This window comes from Balaenoptera borealis (genome assembly GCF_965194805.1).
Source record: "Balaenoptera borealis genome assembly, chromosome: 6".
Classification (NCBI taxonomy): Eukaryota; Metazoa; Chordata; class Mammalia; order Artiodactyla; family Balaenopteridae; genus Balaenoptera; species Balaenoptera borealis.
The window spans coordinates 57,120,119-57,145,824 of NC_138863.1; the positions used below are offsets into that span (position 1 = coordinate 57,120,119).

Sequence of the window (25,706 nt, forward strand, 5' to 3'; positions counted from 1 at the left end):
AGAAAGAAAATGTATAAATAGACCACAATAAAAACCAAGGAAGCTGCCAAATACTACCCCAGTCAAAAGGACTCAGAGGTCAAGCTGAAAAACCTCCCACTGGCCAAAGATGGGACCATCTGAGCATCAATAAAGATGATAAATGCGTGGATTAAACAAACAAACTTTTAAAAATCCATTTGTTCATAATGATTCTAAAACAACAACAACAAATACACTCATTGGTCATTGAAGAGCATTAGGGAACAAATTCATTCATTTGGAAACTGGTAAATAAAGGGAAAGAAGATGCCATCAGCAAATTCAGACTGCAGAAAAGGCTACAGGACAAATACCTAGTTTTTGCCACAACTAAATGCCAAGAAAAAATAAAGAGATGGAGGAGTTCTCTATAGCTTAATCAAGAGTAAGTGACGCATCAACCTGACAGCAATGTGTGGACTTTATTTAGATCTTTATTCAAACAAACATAATTTTCAAAATACCATTATGAGACAACAAAGGAATATGAACATTGACTGCATGTTAGATGATAGTCAGGTATAATTGTCAATTTTGCTAAGTATTATAATGGTACTTAATAAGGTTTCAAGAGAGCCCTTATCATTTAGAAATATATACTATGTTTAAAGATGATATATATCATCTAGGATCTGATTCAACACAATGACTCACAGAAAAAATGGGAAGAGAGGTATAGATGAAACAAGACTCTCCATGAGTTCATTACTGTAGAAGCTGGGCAATGGGTACAGGGAGTTTATTACATTAGTCTCTCTAGATTTTTGTATGTTTAAAATTTGTCATAATAAAAAAGATTTTTTAAGTGCCAAATGTTAACAGTTGAAAGAAAAAGGGAAATCAAGAACTGGACATGTGAGCTAAAAATAGATGTCACATACAGGAGAGATCAGACTTGGTGAAAGCTATAATAAAATGTAAAGAATTAGTTCCAAAACTCAATCAATGCAAAAAGTTAACAATCAGATAATATCTGATAAGTCCTGTTTGATTAATTAATCAATTATTTAATTCAGGCCACGAGGTCCCTGGAGCAGGAAGTTCCCTGCTAGAGCAGAGACAGAAAGGGGTCACCTCAGTCTGGAGGGAATAGTTAGCAAAAAATAAGAGAACAGTGAGGATCTGAAACCAGGAACAAAGCAGTGGAATGAAGATGATGGGTGAATTCTAGAGACCATTCATAAGAACAATTGACAGTACTTAATATTGCAGCGAGGAAGAGAGAGGAGCCAAAGCTGATTCAGTTCGAGTCAACAAATATTTACCAAGTATCTGCGTGCCTTTCAAGGTCTCGAAGACCTAACGGTCTTCCTGAAGAGATAAATAAGTAAAACTATAACATATACAAATGTTTTATAACAGAAATTAGCATGAAAGTTGTAGGAGAACAGAGATGAAGGAACAACTGAATAAATATTGATATTAACCAAAATGGGGAAAATACTGGAGGAACAGTAGTTTAGAAAGGACTGTATTTTTTTTTAGGTGCTTATGGGACATTCTGTTGAGTAGGTTCAATAGAGATTAGACATAGAGGTCATACATCAGCATAACGGCAATGACTTTCAAAATAAATAGACTAGTTAAGTTTGTTGGAAGACAATTGCCACCTTTACACTTTGGTCCTATGAGTAAAATATTTGCTATTATCAGCACCTTCATCACGTCTAATTATTTATTTATTTAAATCTATCCTGAATGCTAAAGAATATTTTAATTTAATGTTACAATAAAGAATTCCTGAAATCATCTAAACCTTAATGTCAAATTCCCTGATGTAACATTTAAGTGCATCATTTAAGAGAGATTAAAACAATTCATTTATAAATGCTTGCCTCACTGTACTTATCAGTACAAATATAAAATAGCATAGTGATAATGGCTACCTTCAATGAGAAAAAATGTTATTTCAAAGATGGAAATGTAATAAATCTTTGTTTTAAAGGTTATATAATGAGAGGGCAGATGCAGCTCTGCTGATATAACTGAATGGAAGTAACTTTTCCAAATGAAAACAAATCATATGTCTCTTTAGAAATTTTTGTACTCAATTTCTGAATGCCCTGTTTTAGAATTTATAATTTCCTATAGATTAGAATTTATAGTTTTCTTGGAAACTCTGGGAAATTGAGAAACTGTCTCTAAAGTTCATTTATCAGTGATCCAAATACATGCAATAGAGCAATGACTCAGGAGTGTTTATAACATTTGCTGTGAATGTTTACACTGAAAAACACAGTTTTCAATATCAATTGGCATCAAGAACTCAATAGTAAAAAGTGCCATATGGTATTACATTCATTTGGTAGAAACAGGGACAATGCTGTCTCATTTTAATCACCATTTACAGTCATTTTCTTGGGTTGAAAAAGAAATCCAATAATACCATATATAAAATTAAAGGTGACTATGAGGTATCATTGAACATTTGCATATTAACTTCTTAAATTTATTAGAAAACATAAGAAAAATCCTTATGATGAGCCATTTTCATCTTATACACATTCTATATATCTTTATAGTGAGAAACAGAAGTCAATATTCTAAAAAATAGCCTCGTCAATTTGAAAAGTGAAGTAAAGTTGAGTAATGGTGTGGATGGAAAAGTTTATTTAACTACAACCTCACCTAGATATGGAATGGAAGACTGCCTCAAGATCCCTATCCCATACAATGCGCGTTTTTATTTTTATCTAAGCACGATACAGTCCATGACTAAACATAATCCAATTTGATTTGTGTTGCCGTGGTTCTCCAAAGAACAAATCTGTAAAATTACAACATGTGAAAGCTTAACACAGTGATATAAAATGGCAGTGGCACGGTTCATATCTTAAACTGACAGACTGATGGTGATTATTGCAAGGACAATGCCCTGCATATGTCAAACGATTTGCAAATAATTTATGTCACCTTCCCCTCCATTATTGTTTTTGCAGAGGACGTAAACTGTGTCACCAATATTAAACTGTCTGCAAAAAAAGCCGAGCTCAGCTCTCTCCTCTCTGAGAACGCAGAGCCATCTGCACCCAGACAAACAGGCACGTGGCCATCATTTGTCCAACATTTTACACAGTGTGAAGGTTTTTTACTTGAAATGCCAACCTGTGTGGCAGATGATGTATGTGTTTCCTCAGTCCTGTGATTACCGGACCCGCGCCGCTGCGCCGCGCTCTCACCTCATCAGTTCCACAAGCTGCGCTCCAAGGTACGTGAGGCATTGGCCGCAATATGGCTTCTGACACGCGCGGGGCGGAGGCGCTCTGGTGTGAATATCCGACTCCGGATTTTGTTCCAATCAGGGTCAAAGCCTGACCCGCAGAAATTAGTGTGGGTAGGGATTTAGGACTCGAAAACAGCGATTTTAAAACTGGAATGAATATATTTTGATAAAGGGGAAAGCAAAGGGCACTCTTGCTATCCCCTGGTTAACTACTGTGTCAAATGCCTCGGAAATGGCCTTTGTTTTGTTCCTTTGGAAGAGAACGCGGTGTAATGTATACTTGAAATCACCGGTGGTAAACCGAACTGGCTACACCTACAACCAGAAGGTGTGATTAGTTTTAGGGATTTGCCATTGCTACAGACAGGAAGTACAGGGAATTGCCATCCCTGCAGGCTCTCTCACACACACAGACACACGCTAAGAGTGAGATCGTAAAACATAATTTCTCAACTATTAAGATATCTTTTCTTTTAAGAGCTCTGCAGAATCCAGACACTCGATTCAAGGCAGAATGCAGCATTTTCCTCTGTTTTTACCAGGGAGGGAGAGGGAACCGCAGAGGAGAACTAAGAAGTTTAAAGATTGTCCCAAAGGGATCCGTTTAGACATCAAATAGCTTTTACAAAACCACACATCTTGATGAGTGAAATGTAAGTTCATCAGAAACAAATGGATTTATTTTCCTGTAAAATTCACGTGGACATAAAATATCTCCCCAACCTCCCTCTTTCAGTGGTGGGTGGGCAGCGGCGAGGGGGAGGGGCACTAAAATCAGACCTGATATTTAGTTCTTGTCCTCCACCATTTATCAGATTTGGATATAAAAAAGTTTTCAAACGTGGACATTGAAACTTCGACCAAAAGTACCTAATTTTAATTTAAGAAAATAATCCCTCAAAATTTTTGTTTGATTTTTGTTTTAATTTGTAAAACAAAAATCTATGTACTTAGCAAAATGAAACATCCCACTTAGGACCAGTTATGCTTATGGAAGTAATGAAATAGAAGCCGTCAAGGCCATCTTCGTAGTGACTCAGTATGATATGATTTCCAGAAATTGAACACTATCAACTGAAAATAACAGGCAGTTAACAGAATTTCCGTCAATATTTGTCACTTCCGATTACCTGTAATTCTTTCAATTAATGACAAGAGGGAAGAAAATGGAAACATACATATGTTAATAATAAAATTATGGAAAAACAAGCATGATGGATTTTGTGAATTTACATTTGGGGACTTTTTAAGATGTGGCCAGCAGCCCCTCAGGAGTTTATCCTGACAAGTTTAATTTGCATGTTTTTAAATGAGCATTGTCAAGGTTGGCAGAGCCAAATTATACCCGGTTTACCCCTCCCCCATCCCCAGGCTTTTTGTTCTCCTACACCCTAAAAATACCAAGGAAACGCTTATTAAAATTTTCTCTATGTACAAAAGATTCTTTGGGAGATTCATTAAATTCGAATTGTGAAAACTAACATCTTTGTAAACTGCCTACTGGATATTTCCATTTGGATGTCCAGAGTAACATGCCTAAACTGGCCTCCAAACTGTCAACCACTCATGAGACTGCTTTTCTAGAAACTATACTTTTTCTGCTATTGAGGCTCAAAACCTTTGACACTACTTTTTCTTTCTCCACATCTGATTAGCTATCAGCCCTGTAAGCTTTTCCTTCCACACTTTTCTCAGATCTGCCCTCTATTTCCTTTTACTTGGTGACCTTCCTAATCCAGGTCTCTTACCTCAATTTAAAGTAATGAAACGGCCTTTCATTTTTGCCTCCTAGCTGCAGGAAGCATCCAACACCTCCCTTCCTGATCAAGCTTGCTCAACAGCCAATTTAATCATATCTTATTCTTCTCTCCAATAACAATAACACTTTGGATTTGTGGAATGCTTCAAAATCCACAAAGCACTTTCACATTAATTAATTTGTTTGATCGTCACAACAAGCCTGTGAGGTTGGCGGAAAAGGTATTCACATTTCCATTTTGTAGACCAGGAAGCTAAAACTTGGAAGGGGAGTGACTTGCCTGAAACCATGTACATAGCTACCAACTGGAGCCAAGGGTCCAACTCATGTCTTTTTGACTCCAAGCCTGGAGCAATTTCCATTATACCATTCTGTGTAGGATGACTGCACATTGCCTAAATGTCAAAATTTCTGAGGTGCATTCAAAGCATTTTGTAATCTAGTACAAATTTACATTTATAACTTCATCTTTCATGGCTATCCTACAGAAACCTTCTGATCCAACCACATTGATTTACCTACTGTCCAGGAACTTGCTGGGCCCTTTTTACTCATGCTGTGACCTTCTAATAAAAGTTTTCCCCTATTCAAAATCTACCTACCTACATTAAAAAATGTAATTTAGCTGACCTTCTCCATGAATCTTTCCACAACCATTCTATTAAATGTCTATAATTTTTCACATGTTTAAACTCAGTGTCATTTCTTGAATACTTAACTATGTATTACCATGTCCCTTCTTAAATTGTTGCTTTTTTGTACTCTCATTTAACTTTTCACACATCTTTGTCTGATCTACCCATATAGATTATAATCTTTTTGACAGCAGGAGCTATGTCTATCTTTGTACCTCCTTCAGAACCTAACAAATGCAATATTAAAATGTTCAACAAATATGTTTAATTGAATTGAATTCATTTTGATTGAGTTTTGTTAGCAGATGGTTTTTACACTTGGAATTTCCATTCTGGCATTATAATAGGATTCCATATACAGATATCCTGACTACCCTCTCTTAGATACTTTCAATCTAATTTGATATATTCTTTTAAATTTTATTTTAAATACTATATTATTAATCATCATTAAATGAGGAGTTTAAAATAAAGTAACCTTTTTCTTGGTCTCTTTTAGAAAGCAAGTTTTCATCTGACACATTATTTTCTGATTAGGTTTACACAGAGATGGTGTTCACTGACTCTTATTAGAAAACCACTTGAAACAACTTCACTAGGAGAAATGTGTCATTAATCAGTGGTAATTATTAAATATATTGTAAAGCTTTGATGGCATACCAAATGAAAAGAACATAAACCTACATTTTGTTTATTCCTTTGTATATTTTTAATCATTTTAGGATAATTTTAACACAAGCATAAATATAATAAAGTTCAGCATTTCAATTTGCCATTCAGGATAATTTTCCTATTGTTTGAAAATATAAATGACAAATTTTTCAAGGCTTTCTCTACTTACTAAAATGCATCTTCTGAAAAGTCAATCATATTAATCCTGGCTTATTTGCATTGATTCAGTCCTTAGCACACTTTCAAAGCTCTAACATCAATTGTCTACCTAGAATAACACTTATTTTACATAACATTCTCTCATCTACCTTCTTGTACATAGGGCGTATAACAGTTGTTGTAACATCCTTATGTACTAATTCTGTCACCTCTGTCATTTCTGGGTCTATTTCTACTGACTAATTTTTCTCCTCATGTTTCTTTGCATGCCTGGTAATTTTTTCTTGCAGGCCAGATGTGAATTTTACATTATTGAGTGCTGGAGATATTTATGTTAAGGTTTTGTTCTGGGATGCAGTTAGTTATTTGGAATTCAGTTCTCTTGAGACTTGCTTTGAAGCTATAGTAGGCAGGTCCAGACAGCCTTCAGTCTAAGTCTAATTTGGCCCTAATCCCCTTCTGAGGCAATGCCCTTCTGAGGACTCCATTTGATCCCCATGTTTACCAGGTAATCTTTCCAATCCGAACTGGTGGGACCACAAGTTCTTTGCAGCCCTCCATGAGCTCTAAATATTGTTCTGCTTGTTCTTTTCCAATAGTTTTTTTCCTGAGTCTTGGTAGTTTCTTCATACCCTTGTGATGATCAACACCCAGTTGAACACTAGAAGTGGAACCCTCTACAGCTCTCCAGAGTTCTCTCTCTGTGCAGTTGGCTTATCTCCAGTACTCTGCTTTGTGAATTCTAACCACCTTGGCCTTCGTGAACTCTCAACTCTTGTCTTCTCAACTCAGGGAATCTACTGAGCTCTGTTTGGGTTCCTCTCTCCTTTGCTGTGGTGTGGAGATGCTTTCTAGGCAGAAGCGGGGGTAAGTGAAGGCTCACCCTGTGTTTCCCTTTCATGCAAGGATCACTGTCCTGAACTGACTATTGTTTCGTGTCTGAAAACTATTGTTTCATCTATTTTGTCTGGTTTCTTTAGCTGTTTAAGGCAGGAAAATAAATCCAGTCCCTGTTACTCCCATAATGACTGGAAGTGGAAGCTCTTAGATGGCATTAATGAAAGGTAAAGATTACTCTAGAAGTCAGAGTAAAAATGAGTTTTTCTTATTTGGAATTGTGAAAAAATAAATAAATAAACCTAACGAACAGAAATGAAAATTTACCCTTTCTAAAATAAGCCCTTCAGAAATGGTATTTATTTCAAAGTAGAAAAAGTAAAATACATTGACTGTTTATAGTAAAGTCTTTAATTTATACATGTTTGAGGAGATAATTCAACATTTAAGAGGCTATTTACCTAACCTCTTTTGAACTTAGTTTAATTTCTTAATGGTCACAAAAATCATTGCTTTGAAAGCCAGAAATATTTCCTAATGTACTATTAAAACATAAAGTATTTGTCCATTTGTGTTATTTGGTAGCAAAAAGCAAAAAATAATGTGACTGGCTACACAAGTCTGTTCATAGTAAAAAAAGAGAAAAAGCGAGGGAGAATGGAGAAAGAGCAAGAAAAGGAAGGAATGAAATAAACAGAAAAATTGGTCTGAGCAAGCTGGTACTTTTTTTTTCTTACATGCCCCACTTTGTATTGGTAAGACCAGATAATGAGTAGCACTTTTTCTTCCTAACAATTCATTAATCAGAGAAATGATCCTTGCTAGTGTTTAGATGTTTTACTTAATTTGGTACCTCTGGCCTGCTGCCCCACTAGTGCCAAAATTATTATTTCTCACCCAGCAGGTGATAAATAACAACTTCAGTCCTGATTAATACCATGAATCCTTCAACCTGACTAATGCAAAAAACTGGAGACCTACAGAACAAGTGGGTGATAATTGTTGTGAGAACTGTTGAAGCTCTGCTCAGCTTGTGAGGAAAGAAAGCCACAGGAAATGAAGCATTTGCTAGCAGTCCAGCTGATCCTGAGGCTTCATTAAGCCCATCTCAGTGACATTCACCATTTGAATACCAGTGCTAGATATTCTCCCACCCAACACTAAGTTTTAAGTATCTTCAGAGAAAAGAAACCACTAACTCATTTTTGCATACATTTAAATATTTATTGAATGGATGAATAAATGGATAAATGAATAATACATGAGAAAGTAGAATTCTTGCCCAAGTACTCGACATTGTAATATGGGTCATTTGAGAGCTACATATGGTTATCTCTTGTCATTTCTCTAATAATGCAATTGTGCACAAATGTAGTTTTGCTAAAACCCACAGCAAAATTAACATTCTCTGCTGGCAAAAAGAAAACTGTTAGTAATGGCCAGTAACTAAAGCCACATGGTGCCATCAACTTGATTATGATTATTTAGCACTGGATACCAAGGTAGTATACCAGTCGTCCTCAATTAGGCAGATGGTAAGGGGAATATGTATTGTTTGAAAAGCTTCCCAGGATATTCCTTGCCTCTTAATTGAGAAACTTCTTTAAATGATACTATATATTTTAAGTCACAAGTCAATGGATTCAAAATGGTGTCAACCAGTTGAACGTGGCCTAAAGACATATTTGCTTGGCAGGCAAGTTGTTTTAATTTCTTTATACTATTTAAATGCCTTAGGCAGAGGGATGCGTTCTCCAGTTTTGCGCAGCCTCCACCATTCTCTATTGTCTTAATATCCTGTCCATCTCACTCATTCTGACTTCCAAACTGAGTTTATGATCCCTAGCTAAATGGAAAGATATAAATAATAACAACCAAGGGAAAAAAAAACTAAGAAAGTAACCTGGATCAAGATATGTGGCTAAATATATCCAGAGATTTTTCAAGAATCACAAATTATCTAAGCATCAATTTCTTCAGTTCAGAAATATTTTACCTCTGCCCTATCTAAACAAGCAGTGCCTGGCATGGTATCAAGATCTCTTGAAAACTGCACGTTGTAAGTGATATGGAAACACAGAAGAGGGGAATGTAACCCAGCCTAGATCTCAGAATAACTCTTAAGAATAGTTTTAGCCACGATTTGAAATAAATGGAGAAAGAAACAGAATGAAACAAGAACCCTCTTCCCTCAGTAACCAAACATCTCATAACGCTTAATAAGAAGTGAAGAAAAGTACCTTAAATTGAAATTCTAGACTATTGATTCATCACTGATTTGCTCTTTAAATTAAAATATAAAATCTAAATAAATTAAAGACAAATAATATAAATTGAATTGGTAGTCAAAAATCTATTCCTCCCCCAAATCCAATAACCTTTAAGAATGACAATCCCTATATCATATAAGTTTCAGAGAACAGAGTGTCATCTAATTCATAACTTTATATCAACTTTATATCAACTTTATTGAGGTACAATTTGCATAGAATAAAATGCAGTTTGATGAGTTTTGACAAATGTATACAACTTATATACAACATCAAAATCAAAATATAGAATTTTTTCATTCCCCCCAAAAGCTCCCTTGTGCCCCTCTGTATTCAAGCAAAAACAAAAACAACCCCCCCAAAACCAAAATACCTCACCCCCGGCAACCATTGATCTGCTGTCACTATAGGTTAACTTTCCCTATTCTAGAATTTCATATATCTATACATAGAGTATGTATTTTCACTTCTGGCCTCTTACCTTCCGCCTACGTAATGGTTCTGAGATTCATCCAGGGTGCTGTAAGTCATAGTAGTCTGTCCCTTTTATTATGAGTAGTATTCCATTGTTTGAATAAACCATAATTTATCTATTCATCTGTGGATGGAATTTGTTGGGTTTTTTTTTCCAAATTCCAGGCTATTATGAATTCAACTGCTATGAACATTCAGGTACAAATCTTTATATGGACGTGGTTTCATTCCTCTAGGGCAAATACTTAGAAGTGGATTTGCTCAATCATACAGTAAATGCATATTTAAGAAACACAGTTTTCCAAAATGCTTTTACCAATTTATACTCCCACTATCAGTGTGTGAGAATTCCAATTTTTCCACATCTTTGTCAACCAACACGTGGTAATATCAAACTTTCCAATTTTAGCTATTTTAATAGGTGTGTAATGATATCTTGTGGTTTGATTTACTTTTACCTGATGGCTAATGACATTAAGCTTGTTTTCATGTATTTATTGGCCATTTATATCTTCTCTTTTGTATAATGTCTGTGTTATGTCTTTTGCTCACTTTTTAACCTGGGTTGTCTTTTTATTAAGTTCTAAGAGTTATTTATCCGTTCTGGATAACAAGACTTTTATCAGATATATTATTAAAAAATATTTTCTCCATCTGTGGCAAGCCTTTTCATTTTATAAAGTGTCTTTGGAAGAGCAGAAGTCTAAATGAAGTCCAATTTTTCAATATTTTTTTTTCATAAGTGCTTTCTGTGTCCTATCTATAAAACCTTTGCCTACCCAAGGACACAAAGATTTTTTTCCCAGTGTTTTCTTCTAGAAGTTTTAGAGTTTTAACTTTTACATTTAGATCTATAATACATTTTGAGTTAATTCTTATGTATTCTTGAGGTAATATTGGGTTTTTTTCTCCATATGATATTGAGTTGTTCCAGAATCATTTATCTAAAAACCTATCTATTCTCCCCTTTGAATTATCTAGGGTTTTATTGATTGTCTCTATTTTGTCTCTGTTTTCTATGTCATTTGGGGTTTATTTTCTCTATTGTTTGTCCATTTCCTATTTTATTGATTTTCTTTCTTTGTTATTTCCTTCATAGTACTTATTAGGGGTTAATTGCTCCTCTTTTTCTGGATTCTAGAGATGGAAGCTGAGATAATTGATTGTAAACTTTTTTCCTTTTCTAATATAAGCATGTACAGCTATAATTTTCCCTCTAGGCACTGCTTAAATTAAATCACATGAGCTTGGATATATTTTCATTATTCCTAAATTCAAAACATTTTCTAATATCCTTTGTGATTTCTTCCTTGACCATGGGTTGTTTTGAAGTGTTTTGTTTAATTTCCAAATATTAGGGGATTATCCATGACCTAAATTTACTCGGTAACTATTTGTTGAGCACCTGCCATATGCTCAACAAGTTAGTAAGTTTCTGGAGATAAGGGACAGGAAAATAGCAGATCTTCATCCTGACTGCTTAACCTTGCACAGTCCCTGGCAAATTAAAGGTGTTTACTGAATGAATGAATATAAGCACTTTGGGGGATGTAAAAATGAAATTTGATTAGAACTTAACTCTCAAGAGTATTAATCTAGTGATGAAGAATATGATTGATACCAAGGGACAAAGACTACATGGGTATTCAAGAACTTGCCAAAATAATGCTTCTTGTGCTAATGAGAAATTCAGCACTTCTAAATTCTCCAAGGGAACAGATAATGGATGCCTAACCTGATACTGTTTTTAGTTGGAAAAAACTTTTTTTTTTTAAATTTATTTATTTATTTATGGCTGTGTTGGGTCTTCGTTTCTGTGCGAGGGCTTTTCTCCAGTTGTGGCGAGCGGGGGCCACTCTTCATCGCGGTGCGCGGGCCTCTACCATCGCGGCCTCTCCTGATGCGGAGCACAGGCTCCAGACGCGCAGGCTCAGCAATTGTGGCTCACAGGCCTAGTTGCTCCGCGGCATGTGGGATCTTCCCAGACCAGAGCTCGAACCCGCGTCCCCTGCATCGGCAGGCAGACTCCCAACCACTGCACCACCAGGGAAGCCCCTGGAAAAAACTTTTAACATCACATAGTCAAATGACTGCCAATAAATGATACAGTAGATCTACCCCATATGAATGTGTTAAATTCTTGTTTACACAATTATAGCCTTATATGCAGGAACATATCATAGACTGTTAACTAACTTTCCAGTCTATTTAAAAAATCAGGGACTTCCCTGGTGGCACAGTGGTTAAGAATCCGCCTGCCAATGCAGGGGACAGGGATTCGATCCCCGGTCTGGGAAGATCCCACATGCCGCAGAGCAACTAAGCCCGTGTGCCGCAACTACTGAGCCTGTGATCTAGATCCCCCGAGCCACAACTACTGAAGCCTGCGTGCCCTACAGCTTGTGCACCGCAACTACTGAAGCCCGCACGCCTAGAGCCCGCGCTCTTCAACAAGAGAAGCCACTGCAATGAGAAGCCCGCTCACCGCAACGAAGAGTAGCCCCTGCTCACCGCAACTAGAGAAAGCCCACACGCAGCAATGAAGACCCAATGCAGCCAAATAAATACATAAATAAGTAAATAAATAATCAACTATCATAATAAACAACTAGCTAGTAGGAGAAAGGTCTTTCCTATTTAAAAGCCTAGACATTTTAAAAAATTCAATTGACAATTTAATTAATTAGCTTTGTCTTTTCATTTTGAAACTCCATGTATGGTCAATAATGAGACTCTCGTATGTTTTTCCTCATGCACTTTCTTCTTGTCTTTCAGTTTCCCTGTTTGTGATACAAATTCTCAATGATATCCTTAAGTACATACCTTGCTTATTCCAACAGAAAAAAGTAAAGAGAACTGGGAATTCAAACTAAATATTTACAATAAAAAGCTAAAAATAGCAATATCCTTACTGTTTTATTTTTAATGCTCTCTGGTTTTATAGGAGTGAAACATTACACTGATGAAAGTACATTGTATTAAACTCGGTAAGCCAACATTTCTGATTAAAATACCATAAAATTAGTCATTTTTCTGGTCTAAGCTATATTATAGTCTTTTATACATTATTTTTAAAATAACTTTTGTTTAGTTTTAAAACCTAGGCAATGAAAAACAATAAGGAGCTAATCCCCCAGAAACAACTTTGTGTCTATAAATGGTATTTCTTTTGAATGTATGATTAAACCAAAATGAAATAATTACATGTTCAACATTAACAAAATACATGTTATGTGGGCGCAGAGAGATTTAAGTATGCTCTCCCCTCCCCAGTTTCAGCTCAATAATCACTGAAAGTTCACATATTAAATATTTGGGTGTGAAACCCACAAACATACTGAATAATATCTAACACACCAAACTTAGGACATTGATCTAATACTCAGTATAAATTAACAGTCCATCACCTAAGATATTAGGTAATATTTATAATTTGGTAAAGTTTTCAAAATACTTAGTAAATACAAAGGGTATGATTGTTTTTTAAGGTATAGCCTTTTACTATCTCTCACTAATGGAGGAAGTTAGGAATCAGGAGGGAGAAACATTGTTTTTCAAATTAGAATCAATATTTTTTCCTCCAATACAATCTCATCAAGTAGGCAGGTGAGGATAAAATGAATACCTTATACCTTTAGTGTTTAAATAGAATGTGAGCAAATCAAATAAGCTATGTTTTAGGACTTTATAAAGATTAATAATTATGATATATACAGATGTATCTAGCATTCTAGCAATATATGTAATCAATTGGCACTAAAATTCTTCATTCTAATTATAACTGATTTTCATAAAAATAACCTGAAGCATTATAATATCCTAGAATACATTCTGCTTCATTCTGAGTAATTAAGTTATGCCTGATGCTATTTCACTATTAATTACAACCTACTGCATTTTAATGATTTGAAAACTGAAAACCCATGTAACAAGAAATACTATAATTTACCATAATAACAAAAGTTAGTGTAACATTTCTGGACAAAATTTCAAATTGGAATTTAGTATGATAAGTATGGCATTTCTAATCAGCGAATTCATAAAATGGTGTTGGAACAACTGGCTAGCCATTTGTATGAATAGGTAAATAAATGAACATACAAATAATAAAGCCAAATCCTTAACTCTCTCAATTCTTGCCTCAAGATAACTTCCAGTTAGACCAAAATAAGCATACAAATCAGAAAGCCATAATAAAAAAGAATATATGACAATACATTTAAAAAAATTTAACTTACTTCTGGAAAAAATGAAGTCAAAAGCAAATGGCAAGCTGAGGACAAAGATCCACAATACCTATGAAAACAATGGGTTAATTTATGCATGATACAAAGATCACATGTAAATCAATAAGGAAAAGAAACAATCTAATTGACAATGAACAAAATCAGACATTACAAATAACTAATAAAGATATGAAAATATGTTTAATCTCACTTATATAGAAATATAAAATCAAAGAGTAATGAAATACTACTTTTCACTTAGATTGGCAAATATTTAAATGTTTCATGGTGAAACACAGTTTTGTGTGATGTAAACTGATATAATTTAGCTATATGACCATGAACAAATTTCTTAATCTCTCTGTGCCCCCTTAGTTTTCTCATCTCTAAAATGGGGATAATATTACATCATAGGGTTATTGTGAAGAACACATTATTTAATATCTGTAAAGAGCTTAGAATAATGACTCACATCCGCAACTACTATAAGTCTTTACTAAATAAATACACTTTTAAAAATTAAGACTTTATTTTTTAGAGCAATTTTAGGTTCACAGCAAAATTGAAGGGAAAGTACAGAGATTTCCCATATATTCCCTGCCCCCAAGTATGCAGAGCTTCTCCACCATTATCAACATCCCTCACCAGAGTGGTACAATTGTTACCACTAATGAACCCACAATGACACATCATAGTCACTCAAAGTCCACTGTTTGCAGTTCATTCTTGGTATTATACATTCTTTGGGTTTGAACAAACGTAAATACACTTTTTTAGAAGGATAATTTGACAACGTATACTTTTAAAATTTATCAAAAGCAAGAAACATACATGCTTTCACAAAAAATTTCCATTATAAATTTACCTTTCAGAAATATTTACATATTTTAAGATATATGTTCAAGAATGTTTATTACAATATAACTTATGTACACTGTAAACCACCTAAATCTCTTATTAATGAGGGTGATAAACTACTTATGGTACACCTTCATATAATGAAACATGTAACCACTGAACATGTGTCCACAATATTCTACCCTATAGCCCATAAACTGTCAGAAAAGATAAGTATTTTAAAAGAATATATCTATAGCAACAGTGGAAAACAAACAAACAAAAAGGGCTACCAGAGGGGCAGAAATTCTGAAGAAATTCTGCTTTAAAAAATAATGCAGATGGCATAAGATTTACACAGAAATAAGTTTGGAGGAAAGCAAAGCTCCAGGTAGAAGCAGAAGGTTATCAAAAAAAAATGGCAACAGTCCAAGGTAACTCCGCTGGTAGGTACCACCTTATACAAATTGCAGGAAGGGATTTTATGTATTCAAGTGATTAATTAGGAAAATTAATTCAGAGCAGCTTGGCTAATGGGGCTCTCCTCCATCTCCCGCTTTGGCTAAGAAAGAGGTGCTCAACAGCAATATAGTATTTGCTCTCAGAATGATGTGGTGAGCATCTGAGATTAGAGAGACAGTGAAGCACACAAGTAACAACTAATCCCAAGAATGAGGAACAACACACTCACCAACTGCCACCAAACTCTATTTAGAAGCACATCATGGAAAATGAGAAGAACCAGACAAGGTAATATAACTAGTACCCACAAAGAAATGTCGCAATTCTCAAAAACAAAGAAAGACAAGTAGACAATGAAGAATTGGCAAACATATAAAGAAAACCAATTCCATTAGAGAAAGACACCCAAATTCAACAGAAAACTGCATCCCAGAACAAAGCTCAAGAATATTCATAGGAATACAAAAATATCCAGCCCCCCAAAAGACAAAATTAACAATATCTGACATCAAGAGTTACCAGGTATGCAAAGAAGCAGGAAAATATAACTTGTAACAAGGGGCAAAAAATCAGTTTATATGCAGCACAATATAAAACTTTCAAGAAGTAGTCAAAAGAAAATCTAAATGAATGGAGATATTTACCATGTTTTAAGAGCAGAAACTCAATATTCTTAAACTGTCAATTCCCATCTAATTAATCTACAAGAAAAGGATCTTCCATTTTTATTTAACATTAACGTAGAGGTGCTAGTTACCGCAATATGACAAGTAAAAGAAATGAAAGTTTAAAAGAAACAAAACTGGGGCTTCCCTGGTGGTGCAGTGGTTGAGAATCTGCCTGCCAATGCAGGGGACACAGGTTCAAGCCCTGGGCTGGGAAGATCCCACATGCCGCGGAGCAACTAGGCCCGTGAGCCACAACTACTGAGCCTGCGCGTCTGGAGCCTGTGCTCCACAACAAGAGAGGCCGCGAAAGTGAGAGGCCCGCGCACCGTGATGAAGAGTGGCCCCCGCTGGTCACAACTAGAGAAAGCCCTCGCACAGAAACGAAGACCCAACACAGCCAAAAATTAATTAATTAATTAATTAAAAAAAAAAACAAAACAAAACTGGGGCTTCCCTGGTGGCGCAGTGGTTGAGAATCTGCCTGCCAATGCAGGGGACATGGGTTCGAGCCCTGGTCTGGGAAGGTCCCACATGCCGCGGAGCAACTAGGCCCGTGAGCCACAACTACTGAGCCTGCGCGTCTGGAGCCTGTGCTCCACAACAAGAGAGGCCGCGACAGTGAGAGGCCTGCGCACCGCGATGAAGAGTGGCCCCCACTTGCCGCAATTGGAGAATTATATTATTTTATCTATAGGAAACCAAAAAGGATCCTTAGAAAGATCATTAGAATAAAAACATTCAACAAGATTACTGGATAGATTTCACACAAAAGTCATGAACATTTTTTATATCAACAACTTAAATTTTTAATTATTTATAATGGCTAAAAATAGAGTGAAAAAATAGAAACAAAATCAACAAAAGATGTTCAAAACCTCTATGGAGAAAAACCTTATTGAAGGACATTAAAGAGATATGTGGAAGCATGACACATTCATGAATATAAAGACTCAATTTTGTAAACGTAGTGATTCTTCCCAAAATGATCCAGAGATTCAATGTAAACCCAATCAAAATTCTTCTTGTTTTTGATGGAATTTTAAAAGTTGATCCTAAAACTGACATTGAAGGTCAAAGGTCCAACTTCAATTTATGAAGATAAAGAATAAAATGGGGGATTTGCACTATCACATATCAAAATTTGATATAAACTATAGTAATTAAGAGAACTTGATTTTGATGCAAAGTAGGATAGCCATACATGGAATAGACCGATATAATAGAGTCATCATAAATTATCTCCAAAAAACTCTGTATAGAACACAGAAGCCAGGTAGGCAGAGTTTAGTTTTTTGTAGAACAATTCTTCAAGCTAACCAGTTCTTGAAGAACTTGACTTTTTTCTTTTCCTTAAGTTTTATATAGGAGTGCTATGCAGTTGAAAATTATACCTTTCTCAACGTATCTGCTGTCAGTTTCCCATTGTCTTTCTCCACAAATTTCAACAAAAAGTAAACTGAACGTGCTTAGGAATTTCATAAAGTGTTCTTTGTGGTATTACCTTTAACATATCAGTTAAGGTCTCCACTCAGTTGATAAAGTAGGCAAGAACTTACAAGGGGAACACTAAAATAAATACATGGAAATATTTTGCTTCACATCATACAATGGGTATAGTTTCCAGTTACCTGCTCTATGACACTGAGATCTACCATAACCATACTGGTTCACAAGACTGTGTCCACTGGACTGATTAAAATACAGAAAGTAAACTAGCCACAAGGCTTTAGGAGTCACTTCCCATGGAAAAAAAGTAAGGCCTTATTTTGGAGTCCCATGAATGAGAGGACCGTAAGACTGAAGCCTGACTTATACATAATGATTGGGAAGGATGTTCTGTATAACCTAGGCACAAAAATCTCAAATCATGAAGGAAAAGATTGATCATCACTGACTATATAAAAATTGAGAACTTCTGTACATTGGAATACACCATAAAGGGAGTGAAAAGACAAACAACAAGCTAGGAGACATTTGTAACCCTTATAACCAAGTAGGCATTAATATCTATAATACAAATAGGACCCCCATAAATCATAAGAATAGGCAAACAACCCAAGAGAAAAATAGGCAAAGCCACTAGAAAGAGTCATTTCAAAAAAAAGAAAAAAAAAAAGGAAGAAGAAAATGGCCAATAAATATAAATATGTACTCAGCTCATTGGTAATCTGGAAAATACTAACTAAAGCCCAAATGGAAAAAAAAAATTGTCCAGTAATTCCAAATGTCTGCAAAGTGGTAGATAAGTGTAAGTGTGTAAACTGGCACAGACATTTAGGAAAACAATTTGGAATTACCTAGTGAAAGACACATACCTGACAACCCAGCAATTACACTCCTAAGTATATACCCTGGAAAAATTCTTACACATTTATATCAGGACATATGTACAGAATTGTTCATAAGCAGCAATTTTTATAACAGCAAAATTCCGTACACAGCCAAACTGCTCACTGACAACAGAACAGAGAAATAAAGTGTTGTATATGCATATAAAAGAATACTATGTAATTAACCACTGCTAGGTGTAACAAAATGAAATTTTTAAACGTGATATTGTGTGAAAGAAGAAAAACACAGCAGAATGCATATAGTATGATTCCATTTATAGAAATATCAAAGTAAAAAATTAAATCATGGGAATGATTAACACAAAATTCAGGATAGCAGCAACCTCCAGAGGTAGAGCAAGGAGTTGGGATTAGATGAAAATAGTGTCAAACAGAGGTTTTAAGATACCAGTAATGTTCTATTTTTTAACCTAGGTGTGGATATGATCTACATAACAACAAAATATTCTTAAGAACATGTTTATATATTACATCTTCACAAGCAGACTTACATGAACTTTTGGGCAACATATATTATAAAGTAAATAAAGCATATAAAAAAGAATGGGGGTACAGACCGCCCTGAGTTGGTAACTATTGAAGTGAGGTAGTGGTTCATAAGTACATGGGAGTTCTTTTTATTTTCTCTTCTTTTTGTATGTTTGAAATTTTCCATAATAAAAATGCTTTAAATAGTCAGCACTTAAAATTCTTAATGAGCATTTCTTGCCTCAAGAGTAAAAAGCAGATGGCGGAGTAGAAGGACGTGTGCTCACTCCCTCTTGTGAGAGCACTGGAATCACAACTAACTGCTGAACAATCATAGACAGGAAGACACTGAAACTCACCAAAAAAATACCCCACATCCAAAGACAAAGGAGAAGCCTCAGTGAGACAGTAGGAAGGGGCAATCACAATAAAATCAAATCCCATAACCGCTGGGTGGGTGACTCACAAACTGTAGAACACTTATACCACAGAAGTCCACCCTCTGGAGTAAAGGTTCTGAGCCCCACGTTAGGTTTCCCAACCTGGGGGTCCGGCGATAGGAGGAGGAATTCCCAGAGAATCAGATTTTGAAGGCTAGCGGGATTTGATTGCAGGACTTTGACAGGTCTGGGGGAAACAGAGACTCCACTCTTGGAGGGCACACACAAGGTAAGTGTGTGCAACAGGACCCAGGGGGAAGGAGCAATGACCCCATAGGAGACTGAACCAGACCTACCTGCTAGGGTTGGAGGGTCTCCTGCAGAGGCGGGGGATGGCTGTGCTCACCATGGGGACAAGGATACTAGCAGCAGAAATTCTGGGAAGTACTCCTTGGTATAAGCACTCCCAGAGTCAGCCATTAGCCCCACCAAAAGGCCTGTAGGCTCCAGTGCTGGGTAGCCTCAGGCCAAACAACCAACAGGGAGGGAACTCAGCTCTACCCCTCATCAGACAAGCTGATTAAAGTTTTACTGAGCTCTGCCCACCAAAGCAACACCCAGCTCTACCCACCACCAGTCCCTTCCATCAGGAAGCTTGCAGAGCGTCTTAGATAGCCTCATCCACCAGAGGGCAGACAGCAGAAGTAAGAAGAACTACAGTCCTGCAGCCTGTGGAACAAAAACCACATTCACAGAAAGACAAAATGAAAAGGCAGAGGACTATGTACCAGATGAAGGAACAAGATAAAACCCCAGAAAAACAACTAAATGAAGTGGAGATAGGCAACCTTCCAGAAAAACAATTCAGAATAATGAGAGTGAGATGATCCAAGACCTCAGAAAAAATAATGGAGGCAAAGATCGAGAAGATGCAAGAAATGTTTAACAAAGACCTAGAAGAATTAAAGAACAAACACCCAGAAGAATTAAAGAACAGAGATGAACAATACAATACCTGAAATGAAAACTACACTAGAAGGAACCAATAGCAGAATAACTGAGGCAGAAGAACGGATAAGTGACCTGAAAGACAGAATGGTGGAATTCACTGCTGCAGAACAGAATAAAGAATGAAAATAAATGAAGACAGCCTAAGAGACCTCTGGGATAATGTTAAAGCATGAACATTCACATTATAAGGGTCCCAGAAGGAGAGGGAAAGGACCTGAGAAAATATATGAAGAGATTATAGTCGAAAACTTCCCTAACTTGGGGAAGTAAATAGCCACCAAGGGTTTCCCTGGTGGCACAGTGGTTGAGAATCTGCCTGCTAATGCAGGGGACATGGGTTTGAGCCCTGGGCGGGGAAGATCCCACATGCCGCGGAGCAACTAGGCCCGTGAGCCACAACTACTGAGCCTGCGTGTCTGGAACCTGTGCTCCGCAACAAGAGAGGCCACGATTGTGAGAGGCCCGTGTACAGCGATGAAGAGTGGCCCCCGCTTGCCGCAACTAGAGAAAGCCCTCGCACAGAAACGAAGACCCAACACAGCCATAAATCAATCAATCAATCAATCAATCAATCAATCATAGTTTTAAAAAAAAAAAATAGCCACCAAGTCCAGGAATTACAGAGTCCCAGACAGGATAAACCCAAGGAGAAACATGCTGAGACACATAGTAATCAAATTGATAAAAATTAAAGACAAAGAAAAATTATTAAAAGCAATAAGGGAAAATGACAAATAACATACAAGGGAACTCCCATAAGGTTAACAGCTGATTTCTCAGCAGAAACTCTGCAAGCCAGAAGGGAGTGGCACAATATATTTAAAGTGATGAAAGGGAAGAACCTAGAGCCAAGATTACTCTACCCAGCAAGGATCTCATTTAGATTCGACAGAGAAATCAAAAGCTTTACAGACAAGCAAAAGCTAAGAGAATTCACCACCACCAAACCAGCTCTACAACAAATGCTAAAGGAACTTCTCTAAGTGGTAAACACAAAAGAAGAAAAGGACCTACAAAAACAAACACAAAACAATTAAGAAAATGGTAACAGGAATATACATATTGATAAGTACCTTATACGTGAATGGATTAAATGCTCCAACCAAAAGACACAGGCTCGCTGAATGGATACAAAAACAAGACCCATATATATGCTGTTTACAAGAGACCCACTTCAGACCTAGGGACACATAAAGACTGAAACTGAGGGGATGGAGAAAGATATTCCATGCAAATGGAAATCAAAAGAAAGCTGGAGTAGCAATACTCATAACAGATAAAATAGACTTTAAAATAATGTTACAAGAGACAAGGAAGGACACTACATAATGATCAAGGGATCAATCCAAGAAGAAGGTATAACAATTATAAATATATATGCACCCAGCATAGGAGCACCTCAATACATAAGGCAACTGCTAACAGCTCTAAAAGAGGAAATTGACAGTAACACAATAATAGTGGGGGACTTTAACACCTCACTTACACCAATGGACAGATCATCCAGACAGAAAATTAATAAGGAAACACACGCTTTAAATGACACAATAGACCAGATAGATTTAATTGATATTTACAGGACATTGCATTCAAAAACAGCAGATTACACTTTCTTCTCAAGGGCACACGGAACATTCTCCAGGATAGATCACATCTTGGGTCACAAATCAAGCCTCGAGTAAATTTAAGAAAATTGAACGTATCAAGCATCTTTTCCTACCACAATGCTATGAGATTAGAAATCAATTACAGGGAAAAAAACGTAAAAAACACAAACACATGGAGGCTAAACTACGTTACTAAATAACCCAGAGATCACTGAAGAAATCAAAGAGGAAATCAAAAAATACCTAGAGACAAATGACAATGAAACATGACAATCCAAAACCTATGGGATGCAGCAAAAGCAGTTCTATGAGGAAAGTTTATAGCAATACAATCCTACCTCAAGAAACAAGAAAAATCTCAAACAATCTAACCTTACACCTAAAGGAATTAGAGAAAGAAAAACAAACAAAACCCAAGGTTAGTAGAAGGAAAGAAATCATGAAGATCAGAGCAGAAATAAATGAAATAAAAACAAAGAAAACAATAGCAAGGATCAATAAAACTAAAAGCTGGTTCTTTGAGAAGATAAACAAAATTGATAAACCATTAGCCAGACTCATCAAGAAAACGAGGGAGAGGACTCAAATGAATAAAATTAGAAAAGAAAAAGGAGGAGTAACAATGGACACCGCAGAAATACAAAGCATCCTAAGAGACTACTACAAGCAACTCTATGCCAATAAAATGGACAACCTGGAAGAAATGGACAAATTCTTAGAAAGGTATAACCTTCCAAGACTGACCCAGGAAGAAACAGAAAATATGAACAGACCAATCACACGTAATGAAACTGAAACTGTGATTTAAAATCTTCCAACAAACAAAAGTCCAGGACCAGATGGCTTCACAGGTGAATTCTATCAAACATTTAGAGAAGCGCTAACACCCATCCTTCCCAAACTCTTCCAAAAAATTGCAGAGGAAGGAACACTCCCTAACTCATTCTACGAGGCCACCATCACCCTGATACCAAAACCAGACAGAGAGGGGCTTCCCTGGTGGCGCAGTGGTTGAGAATCTGCCTGCCAATGCAGGGCACACGGGTTCGAGCCCTGGTCTGGGAAGATCCCACATGCCGCGGAGCAACTGGGCCTGTGAGCCACAATTACTGAGCCTGCACATCTGGAGTCTGTGCTCTGCAACAAGAGAGGCCGTGATAGTGAGAGGCCCATGCACCACGATGAAGAGTGGCCCCCGCCTGCCACAACTATAGAAAGCCCTCGCACAGAAAGGAAGACCCAACACAGCCATAAAATAATAAATAAATTAATTAATTAATAATAATTAAAAATAATAATAATAAAGTATATGGGAGAATGTGTATAGGTTATTGCAAATACTGTACCATTTTATATGAGGGACTTAAGCATCCAAAGATTTTGATATTTGTGGGAGGTCCTGGATGACTGTAGTTATTTTAAACCCAACAACGTACACCATTCAGAAGTCATCAAATGACAGGGTAGGCTATACCTATCTTGATTTAAATTTTCTCACTACTTATGACTTAAATTTTAATTTAAATAAGGAATCATGCTACTTACTTTAATACCTACTCTATTTATTTATTTATTTTTAGCTGTGTTGGGTCTTCATTTCGTGCGAGGGCTTTCTCTAGTTGCGGCAAGCGGGGGCCACTCTTCATCGCGGTGCGCGGGCCTCTCACTATCGCGGCCCCTCCCGTTGTGGGGCACAGGCTCCAGACGCGCAGGCTCAGCAGTTGTGGCTCACGGGCCCAGTTGCTCCACGGCATGTGGGATCTTCTCAGACCAGGGCTCGAACTCGTGTCCCCTGCATTAGCAGGCAGATTCTCAACCGCTGCGCCACCAGGGAAGCCCATACTACTTACTTTAAAATTCAATACACACCTAAGTGTTTTGGCAGGAAAACCTTTAACTCTTTGGTCAGCAAACTAGCTTTTCAGTGGTAATTTTTAGCTACTGTGACTTGGCTTGATGGACCCAAATTTAAAAGATAAAAGCAGGTATTAAATAACCATAACTGAATGTCAAGGTTTCTACTTTTTTTTTAGAAATTCACGTTCTTTTATTTATTTATTTATTTATTTATTTATTTATGACTGTGTTGAGTCTTCGTTTCTGTGCGAGGGCCTTCTCTAGTTGCGGCAAGTGGGGACCACTCTTCATCGCGGTGCGCGGGCCTCTCACCATCGCGGCCTCTCTTGTTGCGGAGCACAGGCTCCAGATGCGCAGGCTCAGTAATTGTGGCTCACGGGCCCAGTTGCTCCGTGGCATGTGGGATCTTCCCAGACCAGGGCTCAAACCCGTGTCCCCTGCATTGGCAGGCAGATTCTCAACCACTGCGCCACCAGGGAAGCCCTCTACTTTTTAAGGCATTCTGTTTTGATGGTGATTCACTCAACACTAGAGAAAAACAAGACCTCTATCAAAGTGATCCATAGTCAGTAAGTCTTAAATAAGAGTAAATATCTCATCTTGGAATAAACCACCATTGTCTGCCAATGTTTCTCATATTAAGATAATACAGCCAGTTGTAATGATTAAAATATCAGAGCCCATGTTTTGTAATATCTTTATATCCAAAAAACTCGAAGAAAAAAGTCTAGATTTTATATACTGAGTACAGAAGGTACTTGTTCTATGAAATGAACTTTATGGTATTATTAAAAGAGCATCATTCAGTATAAAACAAGCATACAGAAATACATACCAAAAAAAAAAAAAAAACCTGTCATAAAAATTGTACAAAAGCAGAGGTAACTTGGAATTTTTATTTTAATAATAAAACAAATTACAAAATCAGTTCAGGAAAGCTATAATAAACAGCACTATAGTCAAAAGGGAGTACCCAAAGTTTATGTGGGACTTGGGCTAAGGAGAACCTAATACATCCCTTATAAGGTATAAATCTATAATCCTAAAAAAAAAAAAAAATGTAGTGTTCTTTAAAAGCCAAACAGATGCCAGACGCCTAGGTTTGAATTCCAACTCTACCACTTACTAACCTTATGACCTTGGGCAAGGTATTACCCATTTTGTGTCTCCATTTCCCCTTCTGTAAACTGGGAATAATAACCTTCATAGTTTTTGTAAGGATTAAATGAGTTAAAATGTCTGGTACATAAAAAGAAATATAGAAGTACTACTATTCTAGACATTTTCAAGAAATTATTTGTACATCGGACTCTTATAGCATCCCTGGCTTTACATAAAATATTAGAAAAATTGAAAGAAATACAGCATATAATCTTTTATGCTTATGTATAAATTGATACTTCTGTGAAATCTATACTCTCTTCCCCACAAAAGGAATAAAACAGCATTATTAAAATATTATTTTCTCCAAAAAGAAGTTTCAAAAAAATAAGGTCCTTGAAACTTATCCCTTTATCAAATGTAAATTATAGCTGCTCTGATAAAATGTTTTTAAGTTCAATAAAGTTTAGATAAGAAAAATGTTCTTAAATGGTAATCTGTTCCAGGATTTAATCACTTTGTAATCATGCGCATTTTCTAAGTGCTCACTGTTAAGAACATTCTTCCCATGACCAGGTTTACCATGCATTACATCTAGCAAAGTAATCTTGGGAGTATGGAATACAAATTATTGCCTTAGAAAAGACACTGTTTATTCCATGTATAAAGCTCAGAGAGTAGCTTTCAG

At 36.4% G+C, this 25,706-nt stretch overlaps 1 long non-coding RNA gene across 1 annotated transcript; it reads left to right on the forward strand.

Annotated features, from left to right (window-relative positions):
* The first annotated feature begins 408 nt into the window (after nucleotides 1-408).
* LOC309630441 lies at nucleotides 409-25,598 on the forward strand. Its single transcript, XR_014245672.1, has 3 exons — nucleotides 409-11,793; nucleotides 12,098-24,074; nucleotides 24,399-25,598. It is a non-coding gene; the product is annotated as an uncharacterized lncRNA (long non-coding RNA).
* The last annotated feature ends 108 nt before the right edge of the window (nucleotides 25,599-25,706 follow it).